Below are 6,652 nucleotides of genomic sequence, written 5' to 3' on the forward strand. Positions count from 1 at the left end.
CCTCTGGTTCATGAGCTCCAGGCACAGGCAAGTGATTCTGGATCTATATTCCCAGACTGTGTATCCAGAGCCACAAAGGCAACCATTGCGTGACTAACTTCTTGGATTCATGCAGCTTGTGAAGTTCCTTGGATTCCCTACCTCCCCCTCACCACGTATCAGCTTCACTTTGGGTTGCTAATTATATACCTTTGATTCAGTTTCAGGATTTCATGACCCAAACTGTGGTTCCATCACAGCAGGTAATAGAATTTATTTTACCAGTAAATAAATAAAGATACCTGAGGACCTTATGCAAGACTGCATTACCTGAGTTAAGGCAGATTCTGATAGATTGTATTATTGTAGGCCAGATAGTCTAGTTTTCTTCCTTAGATGCTTCTGCAAGAGTGTTATACATTCTTACACAGGAGTGGCCATGTGACTCACATTGACCAATGAAATAAAGACAGAAGTAATGTGTATACCTTCTAAGCAGGAGCTTTAAGGGCCAGTATGTGGGTTCTCCATGTGTATTCTCTCTGCCACAGCAATTGCCAATATTTCAGATAGTGGCTGCTCTGCTAGCCTGGGTCCAGAATGAAAATGACATGGAACAAAAACTGTAACAATGTGTCACAATAAATAGATAACATGAAAGAAAAATAAACCTTTATCATTGTGAGTCACTAAGATTTGGAAGAAACACAAGCTGGAATCAAGATTGCCGGGAGAAATATCAATAACCTCAGATATGCGGATGACACCACCCTTATGGCAGAAAGTGAAGAAGAACTAAAGAGCCTCTTGATGAAGGTGAAGGAAGAGAGTGAAAAAGTTGGCTTAAAGCTCAACATTCAGAAAACTAAGATCATGGCATCTGGTCCCATCACTCCATGGGAAATAGATGGGGAAACAGTGGAAACAGTGTCAGACTTTACTTTTTTGGGCTCCAGAATCACTGCTGATGGTGACTGCAGCCATGAAATTAAAAGACGCTTACTCTTTGGAAGGAAGGTTATGGCCAACCTAGATAGCATATTTAAAAGCAGAGACATTACTTTGCCAACAAAAGTCCGTCTACTCAAGGCTATGGTTTTTCCAGTGGTCATGTATGGATGTGAGAGTTGGACGGTGAAGAAAGCTGAGCACCGCAGAATTGATGCTTTTGAACTGTGGTGTTGGAGAAGACTCTTGAGAGTCCCTTGGACTGCAGGGAGATCCAATCAATCCATCCTAAAAGAGATCAATCCTGGGTGTTCATTGGAAGGTCTGATGTTGAAGCTGAAGCTCCAATACTTTGGCCACCTCATGCGAAGGGTTGACTCATTGGAAAAGACCCTAATGCTGGGTAGGATTGGGGGCAGGAGGAGAAGGGGACGACAGAGGATGAGATGGTTGGATGGCATCACCGACTCGATGAACATGGGTTTGGGTAGACTCCGGGAGTTGGTGATGGACAGAGAGGCCTGGCGTGCTGCAATTCATGGGGTCGCAGAGAGTCGGACACGACTGAGCGACTGAACTGAACTGAACTGAAGATTTGGAGTTGTTTGTTACCGTTGCATAACTTAACCTATCCTGAGTCATATATAAATACTGTAAAATCAAAGACTAGAAATAAATCTAGGTGCACTTGGATATTTTGCTTATGGGAATCTCAAAGAAAAACAGGATGAAAAATAGGGAATACAAGACAGGCAGAACCACAATAATGTAGTCCATCTAACCCCGGCTTAGATAGGTTAAATGTTGGAGTCATAGAATCCTGGGTAAAACTGCCTCATTTAGATAGATAGGAGAGCAAGGCTGTGCATGATTTGTTTGGGAAATAGATGTTTAATAGACTCAGAACTTGGCACATCTATATTTCTTATTGTAGAGAACCCCATAAGATAAATTACAGGTGCCTGTGTTAGGAAAAGAAGTGTTTAAGCCCAAAGACAAAGAAAAAGGAATAAAAAGCACCCCAGTATGGTACAGTTTTCATCCTACATGTGCTAGAGAGGAAACAGGACTACTGTACAAGCCAGTTAGATTTTAAACTCTGCCCAGTTTGTTTGAAAAGAGTAGAAAACAGTTTAAGGAATAGGGGCTCTAGAGGTTTATTCCAATGTTATAGTAAAAGAAGCATCAGAAAGAAAGCTTTTTACTGCTACAGAAGGCACACAAGTTACTCTAAAACTAGAATTTAAAAATTTGATACAAACAGCTCATACAATTCAGTATTACAAAACCAAACAACTCAATAATATATATATATATATATATATATATATATATAGAGAGAGAGAGAGAGAGAGAGAGAGGCAGGCAGGTGTCCCAGGCAAACGATTCAACATCACAGTAATCCAAGTCTATGCCTCAATAACTGACACTGAAGAAGCTGAAGTTGAACAGTTCTGTGAAGACCTACAACACCTTCTAGAACTAATACCGAATTGGAATGCAAAAGTAGGAAGTCAAGATATACTCCGGATAACAGGCAAATTTGGCCTCAGAGTACAAAATGAAGCAAGGCAGCCAACATTCTGGTCATAGTAAACACCGTTTTCCAACAATCCAAGTGATAACTCTACATATGAACATTACTACATAGTCAATGCCAAAATCAGATTGACTATGTTCTTTGCAACTAAAGATGGAGAAACTCTATACAGTCAGGAAAAACAAGACCTGGAGCTCCCTGTGGCTCAGATCATGAGCTCCTTATTGCAAAATCTGGGCTTAAATTGAAGAAAATAAGGAAAACCATTAGGCCATTCATGTATGATCTAAATCAAACTGTTGATTATACAGAGAAGGTGATGAATAGATTCAAGAAATTAGATCTGGTAGACAGAGTGCCAGAAGAACTATGGATGGAAGTTCATAACATTGTACAGGAGTCAGTGACAAAACCATCCCAAAGAAAAAGAAATGGAAGAAGGCAAAGTGGTTGTATGAAGAGATTTCACAAATAGCTAAGGAAAGGAGAGAGGCAAAAGGCAAGAGAGAAAGGGAAAGATGTGCCTAACTGAATACAGAGTCCCAGAGAATAGCAAGGAGAGATAAGAAAACCTTCCTAAGTGCAAAGAACAATGCAAAGAAATGGAGGAAAACAGTAGAATGGGAAAGACGAGAAATCTCTTCAAGAAAACTGGAGATATCAAGTGAACATTTCATGCAAGATGGGCACAATAAAGAACAGAAACAGTAAAAACCTAATAGAAGCAGATGAGATTAAGAAGTGGTGGCAAGAATACACTGAAGAGCTATTCAAAAAAGATCATAATGACCTGGATAACCCCAACAGTGTGGTCACTCACCTACAGTCAGACATCCTGGAGTGTGATGTCAAGTGGGCCTTATGAAGCATCACTACAAACAAAGCAAGTGGAGGTGATGGAACTCCAGCTGAACTGTTTCAAATCCTAAAAGATGTGAAAGCGCTGCACTCAAAACACCAGCAAATTTGGAAAACTCAGCAGTGGCCACAGGACTGGAAAAGTCAGTTTTCATTCCAATGCCAAAGAATGTTCAACCTACTATACAATTGCATTCATTTCACATGCTATTAAGGTTATGTTCAAAATCCCAAGTTAGGTTTTAGCAGTATGTGAACTGAGAAATTCCAGATGTACCAGCTGGGTTTCAAAGAGGCAGAAGAACCAGAGATCAAATTGCCGACATTCCTTGGATCATGGAGAAAGCAAAGGAATTTCAGAAAAACATCTACTTCTGCTTCAATTGATACACTAAAGCCTTTGACTCTATAGATCACAACAAACTGTGGAAAATTCTTCAAGAGATGGGAATATCAGACAATATCACCTGCCTCCTGAGAAACCTGTGTGTGAGTCAAGAAGCAATAATTAGAACCAGACATGGAACAATGGACTGGTTCCAAATTGGGTAAGGAGAATGTCAAGGCTGTATATTGTCACCCTGCTTATTTAACTTATATTCAGAGTACATCATACAAAATGCTGAGCTGGATGAAACACAAGATGGAATCAAGATTGCCAGGAGAAATATCAACAACCTCAGAAATGCAGATGATCATACTCTAATGGTAGGAACTAAAGAGCCTTTTGATGAGGGTGAAAAGAGGAGAGTGAAAAAGTTGGCTTGAAACTCAACATTAAACAAACTCAGATTGTGGCAACTGGTCCTAACTCTTCATGACAAATAGAAGAGGGAAAAGTGGAAACAATAATAGATTTTATTTTCTTGGGCTCCAAAATCACTGTATATGGTGACTGCAGCGATGAAATTAAAAGACACTTGCTCTTTGGAAGGAAAGCTGTGACAAACTCAGACAGCATATTCAAAAGCAGAGACATCACTTTGCCAATGAAGGTCTGTATAGTCAGAGCTATGGTTTTTCCAGTAGTCATGTGTGGATGTAAGAGTTGGACCATAAAGCAGGCTGAGAGCCAAAGAATTGATGCTTTTGAACTGTGGTGTTGGAGAAGACTCTTGAGAGTCCCTTGGACAGCAAGGAGATCAAATCAGTCAATCCTAAAGGAAATCAACCTTGAATATTCACTGGACAGACTGATGCTGAAGCTGAAATTCCAATACTTTGGCCACCTTATGTGAAGAGCCGACTCACTGAAAAAGACCCTGATGCTGGGAAAGATTGAAGGCAAGAGAAGGGGATGACAGGGGATGAGATGGTTGGGTGGCATCACCAACTCAATGAGTTTGAGCAAGCTCCGGGAGATGGTGAAGGACAGAGAAGCCTGTGGTGCTGCAGTCCATGGGGTCGCAAAGAATCAGACATGACTGAGCGACTGAACAGCAACTATATTTTCCTAAGTCTACTTCATATTTTGCTACTTAACTGTTTGTTAAAGCAGGTCATATTTTAAGATAATGATAATGACATATAAAACATGAAAGTATATTAAACTATTTTCCTTCACATAGTTCTCTTTGAAAACAAGTTTTAATGCTGAAACATTTTCATGTTAAATTACAAATCTGAATCATTCCTTTGCTCTGTTTGCGCCATCTGTATTTGCATCAAATACCTTTGTTCAGAGCACTTACCTATGTCATTCTTAAAGCGGATGTTTAGAATAAAGCTACATTTCAAGGTTATTAGTTTTAAGTGACAGTTTCAGGTGTGAAGTCTACTAGCTGCAGTGTTAAAATATGTATTATGAAGGGGAAATGTTTCAAAAGAGAAGTACATTCTTAGCATTTCCAAAGATTCTTGTACTAACATACACTGCAAAGAAATATATCCTTGGCATGGATACAACCAAACTTAATTCTATATCTACCTCCAGAAGTGATGCTACTTCAGTAGCTAGAGTTGACAAAAATATCTGCATGTTTTAGGTTGCACCTGTTCTTAACCACTACTGAGATATTTCTACCATGAAGCTGAATCACTAAAACATTTTGAAAACAAAAATGAAAGATAAAAAAAAAAAATGAGCAGAAGACCTAGGGCTTCCCAGGTGGCTCAGTTGAAAAGAATCTGCCTACCAGTGCAGGAGATACAGGTGACTTGGGTTTGATCCTCGGGTTGGGAAGATCCTGTAGAGTAGGAAATGGCAAGTATTCTTCAATGGAAAATTCCATGGACAGAAAAGCCTGGCAGGCTATAGCCCATGGGGTTCCAAAGAGTTAGACATTACTGAAGCAACTGAGCACACACGCATGCAGAAGACCTAAACTGATGTCTCCAAAGAAGACATACAGATGGCCACAAGGTCCATGAAAAGATGCTCAACATCACTAATTATCAGAGAAATGCAAATCAAAACTACCAAGTCACACTGGCCAAAATGGTCAACAGTTTAAAAAGTCTATAAATAATAAATGCTGGAGAGGGTGTGGAGAAAAGGGAACCCTCCTACACTGTTGGTAGGAATGTACCAAATAAATTGAGGTAGCCACTATGGAAAACAGTATGGCACTTCCTAGGACCCATGGCTGATTCATGTCAATGTATGGCAAAAACTACTGCAATATTGTAAAGTAAAAAAAAAAAAAAAAAAAAACGAAAAATAAAACTATCATATGGTCCAGCAATCCCACTCTGGGCATATATCCAGGTAAGACAAGAACTCTAATCCAAAAAGTCAGATGCACCCCAGTGTTCATTGCAGCACTATTTATAATAGCCAATACATGGAAGCAATCTAAGTTTCTACTGACAGAGGAATGGAAAAAGATGTGTTTTCCATATACAAAGGAATATTATTCAGCCCTAAAAAGAGTGAATAATGCCATTTGCAGCAACATGGATGGACCTAGAGATAATCACACTGAATGAAGTAAGTCAGACAAAGACAAACATTATATGATATCACTTACATGTGGAATCTAAAAAATAATACAAAGGAATTTATCTACAAAACAGAAACAGACTCACAGACATAGAAGTCAGTCTTCTGGTTACCCAAGGAGAAAGGGAATAGAGGGAGGCATGAGATTAACAAATACACGTCACCACATGTAATAGAGATAGATAAGAAGGATTTACTGTATAGTAAGGGAATGATATTCAATATCTTATATTAATAATAACCTGTAATGGAAAAGAATATAAATATATATATAACTGAATCACTTCACTGTACACCTGAAACATTATTCTGTTTTGTTTTTACTGAAATATAGCTGATTTACACAATGTTAATTACTACTGTATAGCAAAGTGATTCAGTCATAC

This window comes from Giraffa tippelskirchi, chromosome 10 (assembly GCF_054371585.1).
Source record: "Giraffa tippelskirchi isolate mGirTip1 chromosome 10, T2T-mGirTip1v1.2.pri, whole genome shotgun sequence".
NCBI lineage: Eukaryota > Metazoa > Chordata > Mammalia > Artiodactyla > Giraffidae > Giraffa > Giraffa tippelskirchi.